The sequence below is a fragment of the Pleurodeles waltl genome, chromosome 10 (assembly GCF_031143425.1).
Source record: "Pleurodeles waltl isolate 20211129_DDA chromosome 10, aPleWal1.hap1.20221129, whole genome shotgun sequence".
NCBI lineage: Eukaryota > Metazoa > Chordata > Amphibia > Caudata > Salamandridae > Pleurodeles > Pleurodeles waltl.
In genome coordinates, this window is record NC_090449.1 from 227,081,011 (window position 1) to 227,107,470 (window position 26,460).

A 26,460-nucleotide genomic window follows, 5' to 3' on the forward strand; every position below is an offset into this window, starting at 1 on the left:
TCATCTTTTTATCTTTGACATAGATATTGTCATTTGTATTAAAAATATATTTTTAGAAATATCTATAGTCAATTTTAGATAATACTTTTCTCCAATCTTCCCACCATTATACTAGGATGTATGACATATCCCCAGTATTACTTTGGCAAAGTGGGAAGAGGTTTGGCAAAGAGCTCCCTTGAGGGGCCACTAGGAATTGCAGCACCAGCCGAATGAGGAGCAAGCCAGTAATGAAGTATGCCACATTGGGAAGGGTGAGGGCACTTTCTTCTAAAAGCTTATGCTCCTGGTGATCAGAAGCATCCTCTGCCTCTAAATTGGATGCCTGGTTAATTGATTTCGGAACAGAATACCTTATCGGTATTTTCATGTTAGAGACTAACCTAGGAAAGAGGTCTGTGGTACTTCCACTGAATGAGCCGGTGTCAGGTATCTCAGTTCCCAGAGATCAGCTTTTACCTTGTTGGAATAAGCACTGAAATAGCTCAACTCAGCCTGTGAACTGGCTCTCTGTGTATACCAGGGAGTCAGCTCTAGTTCAGTGCAACAAATCAACTGTCTGTATATGAGCTCTACAATATATTTAAATGACGTCTGCTCCATCTGTGTTTGGGGTCTGCTTCATTTGGATTCAGATGATCCACCTCTTCCGTCTATTGTGTGTCCATCTACTACACACACATGGCAACAGGCCCAAAAGGGCCTTTTCTCAAGTGAACTATGAGAGGTTAGCATCCAATACTCCTCGAGAAAGGCAATCGGGAATACTGCACCTTATGTGTGTCCCTTCTGTAGTGTGCATATCCTGCTCTAGCCAAACGTAGCCACGGAGTAAGTATGAGGAAGAGGAGCACAGTGACAGGCTGCTCTGCACCACTGCCTGAGTATAAACTGTTAGAGTAACTGTGTGGCATGATGTTATTGTTAAGCTATCACCCGGACTGCTGTCTGCGGGACCAATTCTTTAAAACAGCCTGCCCCAACTAATAAGTAATGCCACTGGAATTATGGAATTCTGCGGACCCAGTCTTGTTTACATCATAATGGATTTGCATTTGCCACATACTGCAGATTTTAGCAGAAAAATGTGTTTCCACCTCCAATGGATCAAGAGTTACTGAAAATGCAGTGACACGTGTTGATGTGCGGTAGAAGGCCTTAAAGAAAGGTTGGCTGGCTCCTACAAGTTACTTTTTCCTGTATTTTGGGTGTTAGGCAAGTACTAGTGAAGTTAAACCTTAAACTGGATGCATAAAAATGATGAAATATTGAAGTAATACTATCACAAAATGTGCCACATTACACCGCATAGTATCCCTATTCTTGACAAATAATGTAGTCAACCCTGCCGTATAATTTGGTCATCTCTTTTCGCATAATTCCAGTGGCCCTGTTGCTGCTACCATCCACCAGCAACCACCGAAACAAAGTACTGCCCCTAACCCTATTTACAAAAACCACTGAGCAGGTTCTTATTTTTTTAGCCATTACTTTGATGTGTTTTATATGAAAAACCACACGCCCCCTACGCCCCAACAGTAATGGAAGATGTGATGCTATTGATGGAAAGTCTAGACAGTCTGCTGAACAATGAACCACTGCAAACCCATTCAAAAAGAAGAAAAAAGTCTCCATTTCATTGCTTATTATCCTCGGGGTAATAGGCGCTACATATAATTGCCATTGCATACAATACAATTTGCCATTTTCTGCCCATTTCTGCCAATTTGCAATTTTCTAAAAAGAAAAATATATACATGCCCTTTATTGGGTTTATGTAGTGCTTGCTACCACTCCTCATACATATTAAGCGCTATATATAGATGCCAGTGCATACAATTAGCCATTTTCTGCCCATTTCTGCACATTTGTCCTTTTCTGCAAACCCATTAAAAAAGAAAATAAAGTTCTCCACTTTATAGCCTTTATATAGTGCTTGCTACCTCTCCTCGTGGATAATAAACGCCACATATAAATGGAATTGCTTACAAGACAATTTGTCATTTTCTGCCTTGTTTTTTTTTAGAAATTCAAAGGGTATCAATCAAATGGGGAGCGGGCAGAGATCACCTTTTAAGTGTAGGTGATGGTCTCTCTCATTTCGGTATTAATTGGCAACAATTAGCTTGACTTAAAGACCACAGTGACAGATCAAACACTTTGCTGTGCACTGCGAGAGACCCCTCCATGAGGTCTGGACCCTAGGATATTGTGAATCGATAGATACCTCCACCCCTTCCTGAGAAAACATTCAGTAGCAGCAGGAGTCGCTGAATTTGCCTCTTGAAGAAAATGAAACGACCTCTCTGACGCGCTTCCCAGCAGTTTTCTGCTTAACCTGAGGCAAGTTCCCTAGACGGCACTAGTCCGAGCAGTTACCCACGATGGTGGGGCGGGGAGAGGGGGATTGTATTGACGTCCTTTCAGCCCAATGGATGTTTTGTGCTTGGTTTGAAGTACATAAAGGTAAAGCACTATGGAGTGGCCAGCATTGACCCTGCACGCGTGCTTCGTTTTTATTTACTTTAAGCCATGTTATACAGCAGCTTGTGCTCCTGTGCAACATGTTTAAATGCATTCCTTGGAGCGGCAGGCGGAGGGGTGGTGGGTGAAAATGAGGGGGAGGGTGGGCAAATAGGAGCCTGGGGAAGCATTTGATAAGAATTTGGACAGAAGCCTAATTTCTAGCAAAACAAACAACTGCAATGTGTTGTGCCATTATTCTGATTTTTTTTAACAGCGTCCACATATCTATACAAAGGGCCTCATTATGAGTTTGGTGGTCCTGGGACCGCCAAGGTGGCGTTGGTGGTAAGACCGTCATCAGTCTGGTGGATCTGACCGCCGCATTACAAGTTTGCCTGTTGTACAACAGAAGACTGCCAGCGGTCTGCTGGCATCGCCAGGCAGGACAGGCCTTCACAGACATGAGGAAGTACAAACAGGCTGGCAGAGCCTGTGTTTCCACCGGACCCATTACGAGGTTGCACACTGCCAATGTGCCTGTACCGGTCCAAACACCACTTATCAGCAGACAGAAATGGACAGTATAAAGAGAGACACTCACCTGCAGAAAGCCTTAAACGCCCGCTGCCACCATGGAGGCCTTAACACGTCATGGCGCTACTCATGACCATCGAGAGATAACAAGGTCAACGTGGATACCAACAACCATAAGTACACACACACTTACCTGGATCACCACCCTTAAAAAAAAACTTGTAGCAAACCTCAAGCTGACACACATCAGATGAATCCATAACCCACATCAGGGGACAAGCCTAACACCAAACATGCCCACATTGGACAACACAAAGAGAAATACTTACCATACCAAACAGTACACAATGCCATTATACCACCGTTCAAACAGTACACAATGCCATTATACCACGTTACATTCACAAACACATACCCATACACACAACATTTACCATTTTCTTGGGGGGACAACAGCACTGCACATAAACTCACATTCTGCAAACAACAGCACATGGACCAGCAAGCAGGCTCAAACACACACAACTGCAGGCACACAACCAAGGCCACTCAGGAACAACATTAAGGTAGAAAAGGGATTGCAGGACAAAGGTGTACCCAATAAACCAACAACTGTTTGGGTTTTATAATGAAAAAATATTCTGAATAAAGCACATTGGCCAGTCCTTGCAATGCTGCATCATAGCACAATACTGTGTCAAAATCCGACTCTTAACTGCCAGGGAACCTCCACAGTAAGGGGCATCAGGAAGGCAGGTAGGCACCTCAGGGATTATCCGGGGGTAGGGAGTGGGGGATCGGATCTGGGAGAGGGGGTTTGAGCTTGGACTTGGAAGAGGTGGTCTTCTTGGGAGAGGTGGGTTTCTTCTTGGGAGGGGTGGACTTCTTTAGGGGAGAGGTGTGGTTTCCTTTTGGGGTATAAGGGATGGCCTGGGAGCTGGGTGGGGTCCTTCTGGGTCTCGGATGGGGGGAAGAGGGCAAAGGTCAAGGTCAAATAAAAAATGTTTTTTGGACACACGGGGACAGTCATCAGAAGAGGTTCGGGATTTGGCACCTGAGAGAGTGGTTGTCTGATGCGTAGGTGTGGATGTCATGGGTGCGTACTTATGGGAGGTATCCTTGTGCGTGATGGGTGTCTGTTGGGTGGGTGAGTGAGGACATTTTTGTGTCTGGGCTTGGGGAGTGGAGGTGCTGGAGGATGCCATGGCTATCTGTTGGGGTGGTGACTGCAGGTATTGTGGATGTGGTGAATGTATGTGTGTGTCTGTAGTTGTGGTGTCTGCAGGTGTGGTGCTTGTGGTGGATGCATGTGGGTCTGCTGGAGTGGGGTATACAGGTAGGATGGGTGTGGTGGCTGTGTCAGTGACTGTTGTGGTGGTGTCTGTAGGTATGCTTGATGTCGTGTGTGTGATGCTGGGGTTGGTGGGGTTGTCAGTGGAAGTTGTGAGTGTTGTTGTGTCTGTGGGTGGATGTAGTTTGCGTGCATGCCAGTGTGTCTTGTGGTGCTTGTGTTTGTGTGAGCTCTATTTGTCTGTTGAGGTGAATGCTTACAGATCTGTTTGTGTGCTTTGGGGAGGTAGGGGGAAAGGGGGATTTGAACTGGGAAGAGGGAGGTAGAGGGGGGCGGAAGGTAGGGGGTGACTGTCTGCCATCTGTTTGGAGGCCAGAGCCTAAAAAGATCTCTGTAGGCCAGCCATTGCACCATGAATGACTTCCACAAATGCATAAGTCTGTTGCAGCTGAATTGCCAATCCCTGGATGACATTCACAATAGATCGTTCTCAGGAGGTCAATAGCCTCATCACTGAGGGCAGTAGGGGTAACAAGAGCTGGGGCACAGGTGCCTGCAGCAAAGAAGACACCCACCCTCTTGGGTTTGTGGGCACGACCTACAGAATGGGGGGTGGCAGACAAGAATGGTACTGGGGATGCCCCAATGGGTCCACCACCACTAGGGAGTGGCCACTGAAGGAGGAATCCGAAGATGATCATAATGTCCTGGCCTCCCCCATGGCACTACCCTTGCCCTCTAGACCACTGAGTTCCTAGGTGTCAGTAGTATCTTGACCTGAGGTCCCGTGGCCAGATGCTTCATCACTTGGCTCAGTCCGGTCTCCTTTGCTTGCCTGTGCTGATGCTGCAAAGATAAAGATAAATAGAGTCATAAAATGTGCATTATAACACTTCAATCACAACTCTGATTGACATACAACATCAACATGCCAAGTAGGCCTCAGCAAAAACTTACAACATATGCATGCATGCCATCTGGATTTAACAAAGTTGCCCACAGGAAAATCTGGATCTCAGACCACTACAATTGCATGGCTGAAGTTATGCAATCACAGTAACCATTGAACTAGTAGGAAACTTCTTCATCCTCAAAGCTGTGCCACGTGCAGCAGACCTAAGTTAATATTTCGCAAATAATATTATCCCATCATAAAGTCCATTCCTATATATCACACACATGGTCTTGCGCAATATATTTAGCACCTGCATGATGTGCTAACAATTTGGAACAGTGCCATGAAATTTTGCAGAGTTGATTACAAAAGTGCAATATCCTGGAGTAGCTGACATGGAAATACCCATGTCACACTGGAAACATTTCAACAACGTACACTTCAACAAGTGACACTTGTCCCAATAGAGTCAAGGAGTAAGTATCCATGTTACTCAGATGGGCAACATGTGTCATTGAAAGGAACACCTTTGACCACAGGGTCAACATGTCAGGGAGAGATGTCTCCAGAATACTCCAACAATGAATCTGTAATCCCCAGGATAATCAGCACTAATGTCTGACACCCATCACACTGACATACTCTGAGTGTTAGTGTAGTAATCATCTGTCCTGTGCATGTTGGGTAGACAAAGAAATTCCAATGACTGATAGAAGAACCTCAACTTGTTGTTCAATGGGAAACAACATCACTATTCACAACTTGGACATGCCAACCAAGGTGTCTGTCTGTGGATGAATGACTGTGCCTAAACACATGTTATGTCAACATCACAGCAAGTCACTCTGTGATGCATGCAAACAGTCAAGGCACAATCCTCAAACATCACACATGTGTGTTGCACTTTTACACATGATTTCACATCAAGGGCCTAGAAAAACACATAGTGGTTCAACAACCAGGGTCTAACTGTCATGTCCCTTATTGCTACTGCAGTTCTGCATGCCAAATGACATACTATGATGCACAAAGGTATCTGTCAGACAACAAACAATGGTTATACATTCCTGTTTGTGGCACAACATGAAACGTACCACCACTGTAACCGTACAAATCCACAAACAGTTTTCCATGCACATATATGTGAGGGAATACAGACATCACCCCATCAACATAGGTAGAAAATGCATGAAATTGCAGATTAAGAAGGTTTCCCAAAGAGAAAAAGACACATGTTGACATGTAGGCACCAGGGATGTTGGCAATAGTCATGGGACAGAACTCAGATCAATGGACATTCTCCACTTACAAAGGGAAAGTAGATTGCTACATCTGCAAATACTTAGCCATGTAAGCCATGTCACATCTATGATGCACACCTACACATCACAGATTGCAGTGAGGCACCAGCACCCATCATATCCTTAGGATGACTAGCTCCTGGTTGGCAGATGTCTACATACACATATACCCAGACACATGGCAAAAGACAGTGATTCATTACTACTTACCTTTGGCCTGAAACATTAAGGGGTAGTGATCTGTAGGTAAGAGATTACACTGACTACAACAACAAACTGTACATGAATGATCACGGTACACAGTCAGTTGTGGTCCCTGCAGAGCAAGTTGTATGAGGATTCCCCCCAGTTTTGTACTAGGTCCCAGGTTCAAGAGGCAAGGCACACCAGTTTGATACACATGACGTCATTACAAACAATCTCGCATCTACAGTGACACATGGCTCATCTCTACTTATCTGGAGGAGCAGTCAGTACCTCACTCAATCACCTGGCAATGGGACAGGCAGGAATCTGCTGTGTACTCACCCCCTTGTGGCTGCTGTGCTGCCCTCAATCACCCATCATGCTCCAGGTAGGCCACTGACACAATGCGGGCCATTGTGTGGTCATTGTCTGATGGGCACCCCACCCACCTTGGGAGGACAGCCCCAGATGGGCCGCCGCAACCTTCTGGGCTCAGCGTCTCAGATCCTCCCACCTCTTGTGACAGTGGGCGCTCCACCGGCTGTGGACCTCCAGGGTCCGCACCTTCTTGGCGATGGCTCTCCATATTTCTTTCCTCTAATGGGGGTTGACCTGCATTGATGTAAAAGGCAAGACAAGAAATTCTGTCCACAAGTCCCATCCAAAATGGCTGTCACATACATGTCTGTACACAAAGCTAAGAACATTCTTCTTTTGCCCAAACTGCTCAAGTGTGGCACGTACTAGCCATTGAGTACAGCGACATGGAATACAAACACTTCCCAATCTGCAGACTAACCGACCACCCTGCTCAGGCCCTCCACTGATTAGGTAGGTCAACTGGCATCTAGTGGAACATGCTCTAGCAACCTGACTGAGATCTGAGGAACTATGGGACACATCAAACCTCTGTGGCTTCTGAAAGTCAGACTACTATGGCATGAATGCATTTCAACACTCACACCATATGAGAATGATTCTCTGCATACAGTTCAGGCAGGCTACTGCCAGAGTACAAACTCAAACATTACACATGGGTAACAATGAGGGGACTGGCATGGTGGGTACAGAAAGTGTCTACCCTGTCCATGTGTGAACATGTGGACTAACAAATGCAAACTCATGCCATCTCAGAGGGTGGGGTTCTGTGACATTTACTTGTGCCACAGAATATGCTTTTAAAAGTATGTGTCCATTATACAGAGATAGTATCCAACAAAGGAATGCATTGTCCATTTTCTAACATGTGACCAAGCTAATGAATCACATTGCATGGCCTCCCAGGAACAAACACACTGTCTGCACTGTGGGACTATCAATTATAAAATAAGCCTGCACAGAACTAATTTGACCTGTGTGAAGATAACAACAGGGCTGTGCGAGTAAGGGACCTGTCAGGGGACATGTAAACACATTGCCAATGATACCAAGTGGTCACTGATCGTTGACTCCCCTAAAACCATGTTCAGACTTAAAGGGAAAGAGCCTCAATAAGCTGCAAATTGACACAGAGCCTAGATTTGGCCACATAAGAGGATCAACTGAGATATAATAAGTGAGCACAGTGCCACAGTTGCCTGGCACAAGTGACTCAACACCAGCCTAGACTTGGAGCCGTACTGAGAAGTACATTTGAGAATCCCTGGTCTCTGCAGGCTGAGCAGACAAACCTACATGAAACCCTAATCCTATCACTACCATGCAAGACAGTACATTATGTAGCCGACAGCAATTTGGCATGTGGTGTGCATGGTAACCTGAAGGACAGAGTGAGTCAGGACATACCTTCAAAACAACAGTTTCCCATGACAAGATGTGGTTTTAAATCTCAGTGACTATACACACATAGCTGACTTTACACGCATCTCACACATACAACATGCATACACAGTTCATGCTGTCATTCAAATACATGTTGTCTCATATTGACAACATACATGTGGTTAGAGATGTATGGGGATGGCTGTGATGTCAACTCACCTAGTTTTGGGCACCCAACATGAGGTAGATCAGGGTACACTCAAAACACACACACAACAATGTATTAGGACTCAACTTCTGGCGCTGAACACAGGTACATGCATATTGACTCTCCCATTGATGCCACACCGAATGCACCTCCATGGCCTTGACTCTATATTTTGACACACATGGGCACAATCTGGCATGTGAGGAGGGAATATAAGGTGAAGTAGAGATTAATATATGTGGAGATGAGGCACTTACCTGCTCCTTTGGTGCACCAGAAAGCTGTTCATACATGGGTAGGCCCTTGCTGGCTAGCCTTTCCCGCTCCTCTGGGAAGAAATCAGGGGCCCATCACCTGCTGGATGTGGCATGATTGCTCCCAGAGGCGGTACACAGCAGCTCAGGTAGTGGAGGTCTTGCTGGCAGCAGTGTCAGGAGTCAAGTGAGGGATTTTGCAGAACATGGCGGTCAAGTCTGCCACGTACGCCGGAGGACACAACCATTGGCCTGCGACCACCACTTGCAACAATGTTAGCCTATAGCTGTGTCTGCCGCAGTTGCAACCGCCTACCACCATGATGACTTTCCCTGGTGGTCGCAGGCACTTCCTAATGTCCAATGGAGTAGGTCAGGCAGCCGCCATTTTAGAGGCCCAAAATACATTAAATAACCCAAAAAAATGCATCACCAGTCTGAAAGTGTAGTATTTTGCAGCGATAAGTGCTTGTCCTGTCCTGACATGTAGGTTCTACTACTCAAACACCATTTTTGTAGATTATTAGGCAAATATGACAATTTTCTCTGGGGGACAGTTCCCCCCGACAAAGTCATTTTAAAGCTTGGGACATGAGGTCACAGTACGAGTGGCAACTTGCATGCAAAAATTGTTGATTACCACATAGATGATTTGTACACCTGTGTTGCAAAGCAAGGGGGTAACATGTTACTTCTGTGTGATTAACAGTTGTGATATGCACTGTGCATAATGTCCTCAGCTTACAACATGCCTTGTCACAGTTTGCCATTTACATGCATCATTTATTTTGCAAGGTACACATTGAATGAGGGCAAAAATCCTTTCTTGTCACGCATAGGTAACCTGGGAGGGGGAGGATCAGACACGTTCCTGTCTATTGTCTACTGCCAGACCTTCAAACCATGGAAGAATGCCACATCATCCAGATCTACTGTCTCAATGGGCAAACAATCACGGATCTATGTCATTGGAGTTGGAGCCAGATCTGCTGCCTGCCATTCGTCATCCAAATAGCATACCAACCATTGCACAAGTCATGGCAGTATTGCACTTCTTTGCCATAGGGCCCTTCCAAAATACAGTGGGCCTGTATGCAGGGATGTCCCAGCCTATGTTCAGTCTTGTTTTGAAGGGTGTACTCTCAACAATTTTGAAACACCTGGACAGCTTCATCAGGTTTCCTCAAAGTGAGGATTTCACACATGTGAAGGCTGAGTTTTATGGTTTGGCACGCATCCCACATGTGGTGGGAGCTATTGCTGGTACACATGTTGCCTTTGTCCCACCTCATGACGATGAACAAGTGTATTGCAACAGAAAGAACTTCCATTCCATCAATATACAAGTTGTTTGTTTGGCAGACCTCTACATTTCACAGGACTGTACCCGTTATCCGGTGTTCAGTTCATAATGTCTTTATTATGCAGAACAGCACTATCCCCCAGCTGAAGTCATGACTGTACCCAGAGAGGGCCTGGCTGGATGGTAAGTCACATATGTCATGTTTGTCTGCGTTCAATAACATTACAAAAGAGGCCAAGCTAAAAGAACTACCACAGGATGGACAGGAAAAAGTATTTTCCTTTTAGAAAAACCCTCACCCACCAGGGTTACCCCTTGGTGGCATGCTTCATCATTGGGTTTCTTCCCATTTCGCTGTTGAGCGGGGCATGCTATGACCTGCGGAATACGTGGGAGCACTGATGTAGTCTCGTCAATGTCCACCTTGGTCCTGAGGAGGAGCCTAGGGGTAAGGCTCCGAAACATGTAGACTAGGAAGTCAGGCACATTACATCCCCCAATTCCGCAGCCCCTTTTTAATCACATCACCTCCAAGAGATCTATTAAATCATTGGAATTACTAGGAGACAGGTATTTTTAACTCACCCAAGACCCAACTACTCCTATCCCTCCTGTGATTCACATTGACGAGACTACATCAGTGCTCCCACATATCCCATAGTTCGTAGCACGCACCGCTCTGTGGAGGAACGGAAAGAAACCCAATGATGAAGCCTGCCACCAAGGGGTAACCCTGGTGGGTGAGGGTTTTTCTAACATGAAAATCCTTTTTCCAGTCCATCCAGTGGTAGTTCTTTTAGCTGGGCCTCTTTTGTAATGTTAAATAGGCTATAAGGAGGACAGACCCAGACCCACAACCGCCTTCTCCCTCTTTGTTTTTGTATGTCTGTGTTCAATGTCTGCTGCTAAAATTCCAATGAGAGGGACTCATTGTTGCACATTTGTCCCATTCCATCACAGGGGACTTTGCAAACCCAAGCCATCCATGGTTGTTGACGCTGGTGAGGAACCTAACTACGTCAGGGGAAGTTCGCTTTTACAATGCCCATGGAAGAACACACCGTGTTATGGAGCAGGCCTTTGGGCACCCGAAGGCCAGATTTAGGTGTCTGTACAAGACAGTCCTCCTCTACTCACCCGAAAAAGTGCGTAGGATCACTGTGGCCTAATGCATGCTCCACAACATTGCCCTGCGGAGGGACATCTCATACATTCCAGGTGAGGGGGAGCTATCAGTGCCACCGGGTGAGAATCCTAAGATGCCAAGCGAGGATGACAGTGATGAAGAGGAAGGTGAAAACTTGCGGGCCGATCTCATCAATCACTATTTCACTTGAGTGCAAGTATGTAATGTTATGTGATCACTGCGACCGTATGAGGAAATGTAGTTGTCAGGATGTGAGGAGTAGGGTATTTTTTCCAAAAGACAGGGGTTCTTTTGCTTTACAGTATACAGCCAAGGTTTGAGTGCTAAGTCAGACTTGAACATTTCAACAGCTTGATTATCTGCTTTGTTTGTGTCAGTCTCATTACAATGTAAGTGGGTCCACTGATGTTTGACTTGTGGTTTTAGACATAGGTATAACATTTCCTTCCTAAACTCCTTGTATTATATTTTGACCAGGTACCTTCACCATGCCATCCTCATGTTGGCATTTTAGAGTTGTGACATTGGCAGGGATCTGTCGCCGTTCTGACATTGAAGTGGACATGGATTAATCCAGGTAATGTTGGACACAGATTTAGGGTGCTGAGTCCTGTGCCAATGCAGGTTGGACGGTGGGTGAGTAGAATTCTTAAGTGCACAATACACTGCTTTGATGTGGTGTGTTGGTCCAATTGTCTCATGTGTGTGATCATATGGACTTGAAATATGACCTAATCATGTGCAGTCAATGTAATCTCCCTTCACATTGTGTTGACAATGATCTTGTATAACCTTTTTTTGCAGCTGTAGACATGTTTCCTCAATGCAGGCCACAGTGCCTGTGCCAGAACACTGATATAGGTTTGTGCCATACCACCAGATGCTTGGTGATTGTAATGGGATGGACCTATGATCAGCCACTGTTGTACTGCCATCTGTCTGTCTGTGCCATGGCATATATTATGTTGGCAGACCTGGTTTTGGTATGTAGTAAGGCTCAAGCTGATCACAAAATCCACCAACCTGCTGGTTTATTCTAAGGGACAAGGTCTGACAAAGCCCTTTCTTCTTTGGTATGGGAGACAGTACCTTGGGATATCTACCCTGACTCAATCTGGTTCAGCCATTCTTGGCTATGACATTCTAGACAATTTATCAGCTTCTGTACTGTACAGTGCAATAAAATGTTTGGTGTGACCAGACACTTGCAGCATTGTGTTGCTAGTAATCCTTATCATGATACTACCTGAGACATATCCCTCTTTCCATTACCAGCCTGTGTCTTCCTCATGTGCTTCACATTGGCTCACATTCCAACATTTCAGAATGTGGTAAAGGTTTTAGTGATAGGTGAGTTTATTGACATAGGTGTAGGAAATAGTTGATAAATGCAGCAGAAAAGTAAAGTGAAGTAATTAGTCATGGTGGATGTAACCATATTAGTAGACGCCACAACATTTGAAGTCCAAAGTCAATTGTCCTACTACCATGGAAAAGAAAGGTGGTCATAAAACAGTCCACAAAGTGAATATGTGGCAGACAAAGGAGTTCCTTCAGGAAGAGGTCACTTGCTGGCAGTGGTTGGAGTCTTGCCACCCGCTCCTCCTGGATGCTTGGCTGGATGTGTCCGCTTGTGGGGGTTCTACTGCTACAGAGGCAAGGGTGTCTGAGGCGGTTCTGCTGCTACGGAGGCAGGGGTGTTTGAGGCAGGTCCTTCGCCTGAAAGGGCCTCCTTTCCAGTGGCTATACACAGATGTTGAAGGGACTGGTGTTGCTTGGCCAAAGAAAAGGGTGTGGTTTTGCTCTGGTCCCTGATCATGGTACTGCTGATCTCCCTAAATACCCATGATAGGGAGGCCAGGATGGTGTTGATGGCCTCCCACTTTTCCAAAGACTCACAATGGTAGTCCCTCAGCAGCGGCTTGATCTCTGGGAGTTCAACAAGTACCTGCCCCATCACACCTTAGGATTCTTGATAGGTTCCCAAGACGTGGCTGGTGGTGTCCTGGCCAGGACCATCCCCAGTACCTCATTCCGCTGGCCCACTACATCCCTCCCATGCACCCTAGCCCCACATGCCTGCGCTCTTGGCACAGCTTGCCCCCTACTACTGGTTCCAGGACCATCATTGTCAAGGGTGTTTTGCTATGACTCAGGATCCTGGATTAGGGGGCACAAGATGGTTGTCACAGTCCTCGGAACTCAGGTTGGGGGGCAAATGGCTGTCTGCGATGTAGATGCAACAGGGCTGGTAGGAGTCAATGTGGTCATGGTGAGGGTCATTGGTGTCATCTGACCAGGTTGCCCTGATGGGCCACAATTGTCCTCAACATCCAGACATCCGGGAGTGTTGTCCTCACTGAGCGCTTCATTTATGAGGGTAGTGGCAGTCTCTCTGGTTTGGTGTTCCCAGTGGCAGCTAGACCTGTTGATGTGAGAGCTGCAATGTTGCAGTTTGTATTGTGTCATCTACCTCCAATAGTTGACAGTGACATTTAGTAAAAGGCATGTACATATTGGATTTGCAGGTTTTCCTTATGTGACAGGTATCAATTGTATTGACCTGACATTTGAGTAACATACCAATTCCATTCCAGTCAACGAGCTGCAGAATGCATGAGTTCATTAGCACTTGGGAGGATGGGCACAGACTTACATCTTGCCAGCAGTGCAGGACAAAAAGTGGCTGGGCAAAATGTGGTTTAGGTCATTAAATGGCTTAGTTGACTGTTAAGCAGGCAGACCCATTACTTTGTTGTATATGTGATTGTTGTCATCATGTGGTCAGTGCAATGTGCATGTTTCTGCTTCTAATACCATTCAGGTGACGCATCTTGAGGCCTTTGATTTTGTCTTGTTTTTTTTGCAAACAGGTTGAGCTGTCCTTCCTGTCCCCAATATTTTCATCAAGGCTTAGCTGCTCAAGATGGATCTAGGTGGTTAGCCACATCACAGAGTGTACCCTGATCTGTATCTTGGTCCTTCCCAAGGGGTAAACTTCAATTGTGAGTTAACAGTCTGCATTTTGGCATATGGACACTGGCCTGGTAATAGGAGTTACAGGGACTGGCCCTCCTGGAATCTACAGTCATTTTACTACAAATACTACACACAGTACACATAGGTCATCTCCTCAGGTGAGTTCATTTCCATGGTGCGTTAATGAAAAAGGATGTTTGTGCAGATGCACACTGAGCTTGTGATTGGCTTTGGGGACCGAGAGCTCCCTGGCCTTAGCACTCATGTCACTGCCTGTACTTCATGCACTTGTTCTATGTCATCCCCCCAGGTATGTACACTTCATTGGTGATGCCCCAAATAAGGTTATATTAGCAAGTGTACACTGGACTGATGTATGAAGTGACAGTAAGGGAGCCTCCTGTGAGCTGCATCCAAGTAACTCCCTATATTGCAAACACTATATTGATGGTTTCCTGCCAGGTCTGTCCACTTCATTGCTGATTTGGTACACCGGTGTATTTTTGAGGAGGACACAGTTGTGTTGTATGTAGTTAGGGGAGCATTGCCTGCTGTGAGTTGCAGTCCTGTCACTGTCACTGCTCCACAATAGCCGACAGATACCAACTCCCCCATTAAGTACACAACATTTGAGATTTGAGATACTGCTGTCTTCAGGGAAGCGGACACTATTCTGGTGTTTTTAGTGACAGTAGCAGTGCCTCTTGGCCTTAGCAGTCCTTTCGGTGTCTGTACTACACAGACACTATACCAATGTTATCCTTCCAGGTGAGCCCACTTCAATTGGGAGTTGACAAACAAGGGTCTTTGGAGCAGAGGACACAGGGCTGGCTGAGTGGAGTAACAGTAGCAATGCCTCTTGGCCTTAGCAGTCCTGTCAGTGACTGTACTATACACACACTATACTGATGTCATCCTCTCAGGTGGGTACACTTCAATGTGGAGTTGATAAACAAGCTTATATAGAGAAGGATACATTTCTGTTTTTTGTGACAGTAGAACAGTGCCTGCTGGGAATTGTAGTGCTGTCAATCCCTGTACTACACACAATATTCAGAGATGTTGTTCCCCAGGTGAGTCTACTTCACATGTGGGATGCCAGACCGGACACTGGGCTGGTGAATGGAGTGACAATGAAGGTGGCAAAAGATGATCAGTGAGCATGCATGACAATACATTGTGGTGAGATATTTTTGTGTTGTGACTTACTAGACTCAGCTCCCCAAGGTATTCCTGTCAAGCCCTCAGGATGCAGGATGGCCAAGACCTTCTCCTCCTAGGATGTGAGTTGTAAGGAGGGGGCACCACAGTCTTCTGGACATGCAGCTGTTGCCTGGATGTCATGTAATGGACCTTACCCCTTAGGCCGTTCAACCTCTTCCTGATGTTGTCCTCTATGCACGGGGTAGGGCCTCCAGATATCACTCTGTCAACTATCCTTTGTCACATTTCCATTTTCCTGGTGATAGTAGTGTGCTGGACTTGGGCTCCAAATAAATGTGTCTCAACTCTTATGATTTCATCCACCATGACTCTAAATTCATCTTCAGTGAAACAGGGATTTTTCTGGGGTGACATGGGGGGTATTGAAAAATAAGTGGTGAGAAATGGGGAGGTAACTGTGAATTAATGGGATTGGGATGTGAAAATGGATGGTTTTGGAAATAGGAGTGTGTTCAGGGTGTGGGATATGTGCTTAAGGAAAGTTGTGGGGGTGCCTAATCTATAGTCTGGTAATTTTTGTATGTGCACTGGCTTCTGTGTTTGGCATTGTAGATACAAAGGATTGTGGTTTGTGAATGGGTGTGTTTTATAGTGTGCTTTGCAGGTGTGTCGGATGTGGCAATGTGTGTCTGCTATGTTGTTTTCAAATCCATCCAATGTAGTGTTGTGTATCACTTTGTTGACCGTGATCTGCCGTGGTTCGTCCCATTAGCTGACAGCCTTGGGTGTCCGACACTGCGACTTTTGACTTGTAATGCGTTCAGTTGTTGGTTGACGGGCTGTCGGTGCTGGTGGTTGGACCGCCTATTTCCTGCCCTCAATGATACTGACCGTGTGGATTTTTTTGGCTTGCTTTTGGCGGTCCTGCCTGTATAACTCATAATACGGCGGTCTGCATGACCACCAACATGGCGGTCTTTTGGCAGCCACCACCATGGCGGTCTGGCAGTCTGATCACCAAACTAGTAATCAGGCCCAAAGTCTTGCTTAGGCACTTCAGTTCTAAGTGATATGGTCACCTTCTTTGTCCTTCATGGAAGAATGGAAAACTGAGCAGGTGCGGAATATATTGGAACCTCTGGCCAGCAGTTTTCACAACCGATTAACCTTGAAGTTTCCTGAGCAGGATGCCCAGGAGCCGCAAGGCAGGAGAACCAATCATGTTTTCGGTTTATGTGTGATGCAGCACTTCTCTCCCAGGACATTGGCCAAAGTGCCTAGGTGTGCTTTACTCTGATTACAGTGCTACAACACACTTCTACCATTTATAGCTCTTAATAACTGGAGGGGAAATTACATCAAATACAAACACACAATCTCAGCAACTTAGGGCTTCCTCTAATGGTCATAAAGAAACACAAATTAACAGAGAGAGTTCCACTAAATTATCACTGGCTTTATTCTGGCCTGTGCTGAATGGCAGGCAATTCAGCGCATTGGTTATGCTAACGCTTTGAAAGTGCATTACATTATTGATAACACTGATACATGTGTGTGGACAAGCATTACTAAAATAAAAAATATGCAAGGCTTTATTTTTTTGCAAATTTCGCCTGCATTAGGGCTAGAAGGCAAACTGTGATGTAAAGTTCAGATGTTTGTAATGAGAAGCTGAAATTAACTTTGTTGCACAAAGTTTTTTGGCTAAAATAGAGATCAGTTTCTTTACTACATTTAGCGAAACTTTCTGTTATTTTATAACATAAAATGTGCCTGGATGCACTAAGCAACAATATCAAACACAACGCCATAAAAACATAGCGTGTCCCGGGCAGTTTCCTGACCAAGGTAAAACCATTGACGTTTATTCGACCACGGCTAAAAGGTCAAGGAGGCGACAGCCAGGAGTCCTCTCCCTGGGGTCAATGTTGGTAGTCCACAAAATATCAGGATTTCTTTGAATCAGTGATTTTTAAAGTAACAGCTGCTGATGTGTGAAATAGAGCGGGTTATGGATGAAATAAACGTAAAACGCAGAAAGAGGAATCAAAATTAATCTGACCTTCAAACCCACCTCTCAGCAGGAAAGCAAACTGATTTATCCTTGCAGGAGCTGTAATGGCTTGGGGCCACACCCAATATTAGCAGGTGAAAGGAGACGCGTGCACACACGGATGCAGTGTCATGGGGAACTGCGTAAGCGCAGCCCCAGCTCTTTATTACGTAACCTCGGTTCCGCGTTGCATCAAACCACGCAGAACCGGTTACAACGTGAGGAGAGTCCGGGTGGCTCTCTACATCCCGCCCATGTTTTACTTCACACAGAAGAGGAAAGAAAGAAATATACTAGAAAACCAACAAAATGTATTACCAACAGAACAGAACAAAAGGATACAAAGTCCTGGGGATAACACCTCTCCGATGAGCGTGCAGCGATGGTACACCGTTGCTTCTTAGAGACCCATGGTACAGACAAAGTCCTGAGCTGGCTGCTCGGCACTGGGTTTGGGCGTAGATGATAGCGTCCACCTCTAGGAAGTAATTCTCCCTGGCCGGCGTTTTCACCCAGAGGGTGTAGGGCACTGGACACCGATGCCTGAGTCCCCTCACTCTGTGCTTCCTCGTCCGGGGGAACAACCATTGAGTCATCGATCTCTCCTTCTTCTTCAGACGTGACGGACACCCATGCTCTCCAGAAGTGTGATACGTTTCTGGTTATCCTCTGTCTGCCTCGTGCGGCTGTTATCATTGGACCCCGCACACTGATAATCTGCCATGGTTCAGGCTCAAATGGAGTTTGGAACTTCCCGCCTGACCGGCGGTTCTTCACTACCACCATATCTCCTTTTTGAAAACCCCAGTATCGACCTCGCCGTCGTTCAGTAGCTTTCCAATTTGTGCGTTCTCTGCGCTGCTGAGTGGCGTCGACATCCAGCTTGAGTGATGTCCACTGAGGACCAGAAGAGATGCAATCCCGAGGCGGAACTTTAAACATCAAGGCAGCCGGGGCACACCATGTCGTACTGTGAGGTGTCTGGCGATAAGCACGCAGAAATTGTTGCAGACATTGCTCACTGTCCACTCGTTGTTCAACGCCAATTCTGAGGGCTCGGTTTAAAGTCGCATAAACCTCTCGACGTCCCCATTGGCCTGCGGCCAGTAAGGCATGACCTTGCGGTGGCGTATGGCTAATCCTTCCAGGTAAGACCGTAAATCCTGACCATTGAACGGCGGGCCATTGTCTGTTCTGTTCTAGCAAACATCTTTTGAAGCACTGGCATCACATTCTCGAAAGACGTGGATGACACAACATCAACGACAGGGAACTTTGTGCAAGAGTCAATGAGGACGACGGTCAGCCGCCCATCCGGGAAGCTCCCAAAATCCATACTAACTTTTGTCCATGGTTTTGTGCTAGCCGGCTCAGTGACTATTGGACAACTGGATGGTTCCCCTGATGTGATGACGCATGAGTGGAATCTCCCCACCAATTCGTCCACTTGACTGTCCATACCAGGAAACCACACCTTGGCCCGCAATCTGGCCTTCGTCTTCGCAGTGCCTTGGTGGCCCTGATGTGCTAGCTCCACTACTCTGGCCCACAAGCTCTGAGGCAGCACAATCCTCGAAGAACCAGCCCCTGACTATCCGTGGACAACTCATCTCGCACCCTCCGCATCCCTTGTATTGCCAATTTGCACTCGTGATTGGCCACTTTAGGCTTTTCCAGGAAAAGCTTCCACTTCCGATAACCCAGTGCCTCTTTGACCTGGTTCAACACTGGGTCCACTTCGGTGGCGTCAATAATGTCTCGTACAGCCAGAGGATTGGGACATGACGATTGCACCACCATGTTAACAAACACCTCAGTGCTCTCTTCGTCTTTCTCTTGAGAGTCATCTGTAGTGGTTGGGGATGGGTGGCGAGATAAATAATCCGCTGGGTTGTTCACTCCTGGTCGGTATACGACGGTAAAACGATAAGGTTGCAGCAGGACAGTCCAACGCTCTATTCGCGGGGGCGCCAGACGAGGGCACCCTGCAAATAGTGCAACTAGAGGCTTGTGATCAGTCACCACCTTGAATTCTTGGCCATACAGATACAGGTGAAAATGTTTACACGCCCACGAATTGCCAAAGCTTCTCGTTCTATCTGGGCATATCGTGTTTCAACTGAAGACAATGGCCTGCTGGCATACGCTACCGGAACCCACTCCAGCGGGTTCTGCTCCTGAAAAAGAACAGCGCCAAGACCTACTGGACTTGCATCCACCACCACCTCCGTACGTCTGTGAGGGTTGAAATAAGCCATTGTTGACTTATCTAGCAGCGCTGTCTTAATATCAGTAAATGCCCTGTCTGCCATTGGGCTCCACTCCCAGCGATGCCCAACCTTGGTAAGCTAACGTAGAGGTTCTGCCATGGTTGCAAGCTGTGGAATGAACCTCCCACAATAGGTGGCCATGCCCAGGAAGCTTCTCACTTCTGTAGGGTTTTTCGGAATCGGTGCTTGACGAATGGCATCAGCTTTACGAGGGTCCACCCATAGACCATCTTTTGAAATGACATATCCCAAAAAATACATCGATGTCTGATAGAACACACATTTCTTTTGTGGAGTGTTAATCCTGCTTCTGACAACCTCTGTAATGTCGCCCTGAGATTTCAATGATGTTCTTCTCTGGTTTTGGAGTAAATGAGGATGTCATCACTTAGATTGATCCCCCCTTGTAGTCCTGACAGCGTCTCCCTAATCATATTTTGAAACACTTCGGCGGCCGAGGACACCCCAAAACTCAGTCTCTTGTATCGCCGAAGCCCTACGTGCATTGAAAAGGTGGTGATGTTTCTACTGTCGGGCTCCAGCTCCAGCTGATGATACCCAGCATTTAGGTCCAATTTCGAGAACCACTGTGCTCCATTCAGATCCGCTATGATGTCATCCATCGTAGGAGTTATATGCCTCTCTCTTTTAATGGCCTTGTTGGGAAGGCGCATATTGACACAGAGATGGATAGCGCCCGGCTGCTTGGACTTTGGTGCTATCACCAATGGTGACACCCACGGTGTAGGCCCTTCCACCTTCTCAATCACCCCTAGGTCTTCAAGGAGCTATAGCTCCTTCTCCACAGCTGGTCGCAAATGGAATGGAACACGTCGGTGTCGTAGGGCAACGAGCATCACACTGTGATCTATGTGTAGCTTGACACTTTTACCTTTAAGTCTCCCCAATCCTTCAAAGAGCTTCGGAAAATCATTAACCAGGCATTCAGCGTGGGAGTCATATATTTGTCGTGCAAAAAACACTGGTTCCAGCTCTTCCGCTGTGGCACCCCAACAGAGTACCTCGGTCTCCAGTCACCACATAGAACCTTGTCTGTGTTGACACCTGCCCGCTGGACACTGCCACTTTCACTGTGCCTTTTAGAGGAAGCAGCTCACGGCTCCCATAGTTGTATATTTTAGTGGTGGTCGTGACAAGTGATGGCGTCGGAGCCAACTGCTTGAATAGAGTCTCATCCATCACATTCACTGACGCTCCTGTATCTAGAAGCACAGTCACCGAAGTGCCATTAATCTGCACGTTGCTCATCGGTGGTGGGCGCTTCTTCTGCTGTCTCCCACCAGTAAACGAAATCACAAAGATATCTTCATCCTCATCTTCCTCGAAAACAGGAGTACCTTGAGCCGTGGCTTCACCAGATTCATCAGTCTCTTTGGTCACGCTTCTGACCCTGGTGTTCTTTCCTTTCTGGCTTCCTTGCCAGCCCGTTCCTGACCTGCACACCTTCGCAAAATGATTGTCTTTTCCACACTTATTACACGTTTTCCCTTTTGCCGGGCACACCATTGGTGGTTTGTGGTCGTACCCACAGCTCCTGAAGGTGCGCGGGCCCTGTTTGACCAAACTCGCTCTTCGTCCCAGCGGTTGACGTGTCTGGATGGAGTCTACCTGCTCTTCCTTCACCTGGACTGGACGTGAGGTTGATGCAGCGGCCAGTGATTGCCCCTTTACCGCTGCCATGGCATCCGCCCGCACCGCTGACAGTTCGTGTGAACGTGCCAAAACCAAAATGTTATCGAGGGGCATACCTTGCTGTCGTAGAATAAGCTTCCGTAGTGCGCTCGATCGGCACCCTTGAATAATCTGTGCTCTGACCTCCTCTTGTTGATTTAGGCCGACACACGAGCTTGCTAGCTTCCTTAGTCGCGCATAGAACATGTCCATCGACTCGACGTCCGTCTGCTGAGCCTGCCGGAGTTTGAAGCGTTCAAAGTCTGAGTTCAGCTGTGGATCAAAATGCTTGTTCAGGGCTTCCACCGCTGCATTGAAATCTGACCTATTACCTGTGTTTGGGAGTGCGTCGAACAGTTCCTGCAGTTCATCGCCCCCCATGAGCAGCATGAGAGATCTGCGCACAGCCCCATCTGTCTCTCTTGTGGCACAGAAGTAGTTTTCTAATCGGTTTAGCCACAGGTGCCATCTTGGCGAAGCTGTGGCCGGGTCAATCAGTTGACTGAATGGGGGCAGCGCAGTGACTGAGGAGTGAGCACTGGGGCCTGCTTGCACAGGCAGCTGTGGGTTTTCTTGCGGTGGGGCGCTCATGATGTCTCACGGTCTGTGGCCGTTTCGTTACTATGCTGCCAGTGCTTTTCTTATAGTGTCTCTCTAAAGCAATGCAGTCAGCCCCCTTTCTTTTCTTCCAGGGCCACTCTTAGTTATAGTCCATATTATTATAAGAAGAGAGCAAAAAAAAGATGAGAGAAAGAGAAAAAAAAACCTTCCTTCTTTTCCTTTCCACTGTGTCTTTTTTTTTTCAACAGTTTTTTTTTCACCCTTTTCCAGGGACTATTAGGGCATTCCTCCCTTCTTTCCTGTTCAGTGTCTTTTTTTTCAACAGTTTTTTTTCTTTTTCAGGGACTATTAGGGCCTTCTGCCCTTCTTTCCTTTTCAAAGTGTCTTTAGTTTTTCAACAGTTTTTTTTTTTTCAGTCCTCGTTTAGTACTCGGGGCTCCTGCCCCTCTGGCTCCTGTGCTGCGATCCCCTCCCAGGGGAATGCAGCCAGAGCGTGGCGTTGCCAACTTCTGGGGCGTGCGCTTGTGTTTATTTGCACGCGCACAGCCCCACATGGTGTTTCAGGGCTGCTGGGGAAAGCGCTGAAGAAAGACGGCGTGCGCTTGTGTTTATTTGCACGCGCACAGCCCCACGGGGTGCTTCAGGGCCGCTGGGGAAAGCGCTGGAGAAAGACGCCGTGGTCGTCTCAGCGCCGGCGAAGGTGAGGCTGCTTCTATTGTTTATTTTTTCTTTTAGTGGGCGGGCCGCGGCAAGGGTTGTTTAACACGGGACACGGCCCGGGGCACTCACCGGAGAGGGGGGGCGGGGCACACCTTCTTCTCTCCACACACAGCTGAGCGCCATCCTGGCCACATGCTGTTCCTTGATTCCTTGCACAGCGGGCGGGCGCTGTGCCGGTGAGTTTCTTTTTTTTTTTTTTACTTCAGATGTTATGGGCAGCTCAACCGCGACGCGGGAGTACTGGAATCCCGCTCGTCGCCATTGTAATGGCTCGGGCCACACCCAATGTTAGCAGGTGAAAGGAGACGTGTGCACACACGGATGCAGTGTCATGGGGAACTGCGTAAGCGCAGCCCCAGCTTTATTACGTAACCTCGGTTCCGCGTTGAATCAAGCCACGCAGAACCGGTTACAACGTGAGGAGAGTCCGGGTGGCTCTCTACAGGAGCCACTGATTTAAGAGGTTGAGAGAACTGTTTTATATACTCAAAACACAAAGGTGGTCATTCCAACCTTGGCGGTAAAAGGCGCTTACCGCTGTCAGAAGACCGCCAACATACCGCTGCGGCCGCGGTAAACCGCCACGGTCATTCTGACCCACAACAGGCAAACCGCCAAAATACAGACATCCACAAAAGTCCGCAACACCAAAGGGCAGCGAGAAACTGGCGATGACCAAACCTCCACCGTCACGCCAACAGAAATACGCCCACACTATCACGACACACGAATCCACGCGGCGGTCTTTCAACCGTGGTATACCATTGGCGGTACACACCGTCGCGCTCAAAATACACACACACTTACAAAACACAGCCACATTGGACAATTACAAATACACACACCTGATACACATACACACACAACTCCCACACACCCAACACAATATAAAACACACACCGACATCACCCTCAAACCCCTACTCCTACAGAATCGGGACCACCCACTGAGAAAAAGAGAACTGAGCACCCAGACGCGCATTTTACTTTCACCCAGCAATATTTCCACGCACTTCACACAACACACCAATACACATCACCACACAATCCACCCCACACATCACCCACACCACCCCATAGCACCACAAAGACACCCCAGGTTCTCGGAGGATGAACTCAGGGTCATGGTGGAGGAAATTGTACGGGTAGAGCCACAGCTCTTCGGAACACAGGTGCAGCACACCACCATTGCCAGGAAGATGGAGCTATGGAGCAGAATAGTCGATAGGGTCAACGCTGTGGGACAGCACCCAAGAAATAGGGACGACATCAGGAAGCGGTGGAACGACCTACGGGGGAAGGTGCGTTCAATGGTATCCTGGCACAACATTGCGGTGCAGCGGACTGGCGGCGGACCCCCACCTCCTCCCCCAGAATTTACAACATGGGAGGAGCAGGTCTTGGCAATCCTGCATCCTGAGGGCCTCGCAGGAGTAGGAGAAGGAATGGACTCTGGTAAGTCTCATCTTCACTACTTCATCCGCCCCACCCCACCAGCATGCCAACTCATACCCCCACCCTCACTCTCACCCCATCACATCCTACTCCTTGCTAATGTCTCCCCATCACAGCCCACCCATCCCAACCCCAAGCCCTGCATGCGACCACAAAGCATGGACACCCATCAACAATCATACCCACTGCACATACCCATCGCCCCCCAAACCACCGTCACAAATGCCCCCACACGGGAATGCCAGCACTGGGGTACACGGGCACCCACCCATTACTCGCTATGGCACACACAAATGCTACAACCATACTTTTATATCCCTGCAGGGCCCGAACGCCACGTCACCGCGCAGGAGGGTCCACAAATGTCCACTCCACCCCCAGAAGAGGCCCACAGTGAGGACAGCAGCTCTGTCGACCTGGATCTAGATGACCAGCCCGGCCCATCGGGGACCTCTGGACAGTCAGTTCCCCTCAGACAGCCACAGCCCATAGCAGACCTTCTCCCCTCTGGGAACACCAGCACAGCACCCACCCAGCGGGCCCATACCTCTGTACCCAGGACACGTCAATAAGCGGTGTGTCCACCACTACAGGGCACCCAGGTTAACCCACCACCCCAACAACAACAGGGACATGGGGGCAGTGGTAGTGGGCACACGGTCCAGGGGACAGAGGCCCAGGGAAACAGGGGAACTGGGAGGGCTGCTGTGCGACCGGGGGGGGAAAGGCCCAGGGAACCCACTCTCCACGAGGCCCTCTCCTCCATCATGGGAGCCTACCATCATTCCCAGGAGACGATGGCGAAGGTACTGGCCAGGTTTCAGGAGATCCAGCTCCTGCAGGAGGAACATTATCTGGGGTTCAGGGAGGAACTACGAAACATCAGTTCCGCCATGGGCACCATTGTAGGGGCTCTGAATCTGATAGTCACCACATTGCGGGACACAGTGGCACCACAAAGGGCCCCTGACACTAGCATGGACCAAGAACTGCCTACCACCTCTGCCGGCGCTAGTGGACAGGAGGCCCCGCCACAGGACCAACAGGCCACCAGCACCCCACCCCCTGCAGAAGGAGAACCACCCCGCAAGCGGGCCCTGAGATCCAGGAAGAAGACAGAGTAAGATGCCAAGACCCCCGCCAGGAAAGGATACCTCCCTGATTGTCATCCCACTGTCCCACATTGTCACCCTGTCTATCCTTAAACTGCCCCTGCTCCACTTTCCACAGGCATTTGGACAATGCACCTGTGGTACAAATAGTCTAGACTCTGCCATGGACAATCCTCTACCATCACCCCTCACCGATTTGCAACCACCCACCAATATAGAGCACGGAAATAAACACAGTTATTGCACAAAACAATCAGGAGTCTGGCTGTGAGTTCGTACAAATGTATTAGACATTACCGTGCCAAAAATGCATATTTACATTGTGATGCCAACATACCACTGTCACACAGCTGTAGTCCATGGGGAAACAAAGCAGATGTCACGCAGTGGGGCCCACATCTCTGAAATTGGAAGGGAAAGTCACAACTCAGTTACCATACACTGGGGGAAAAGGTCAGACAGTAGAGAGGTAGTAGGGGTTAAGTATATGTAATATGCCGGGTTGGAATCTTACCTGTGTGTCATTGAAAATACTGCTGTATTACTGCGTTCCTGTTGTCTATGTCGTCCTCTTCGGCTTCCTCGTCTTCACTCTCCACAGGCTCCACAGCTGCTACAACACCACCATCTGGACCATCCTCCTGCAGAAAAGGTACCTGGCTTCGCAAAGCCAGGTTGTGAAGCATACAGCAGGCCACAATGATCTGGCACACCTTCTTTGGTGAGTACAATAGGGATCCACCTGTCATATGGAGGCAGCGGAACCTGGCCTTCAGGAGGCCGAAGGTCCGCTCGATCACCCTCCTAGTTCTCCCATGGGCCTCATTGTACCGTTCCTCTGCCCTTGTCCTGGGATTCCTCACTGGGGTCAGTAGCCATGACAGGTTGGGGTAACCAGAGTCACCAATTAGCCACACACGTTGCCTCTGGAGTTGACCCACCACGTAAGGGATGCTGCTATTCCACATGATGTACGCGTCATGCACTGAGCCAGGGAACTGAGCATTAACATGGGAGATGTACTGGTCTGCCAAACACACCATCTGTACATTCATAGAAAGATAAGTCTTCCTGTTTCTGTACACTTGTTCACTCCTGCTGGGGGGTAC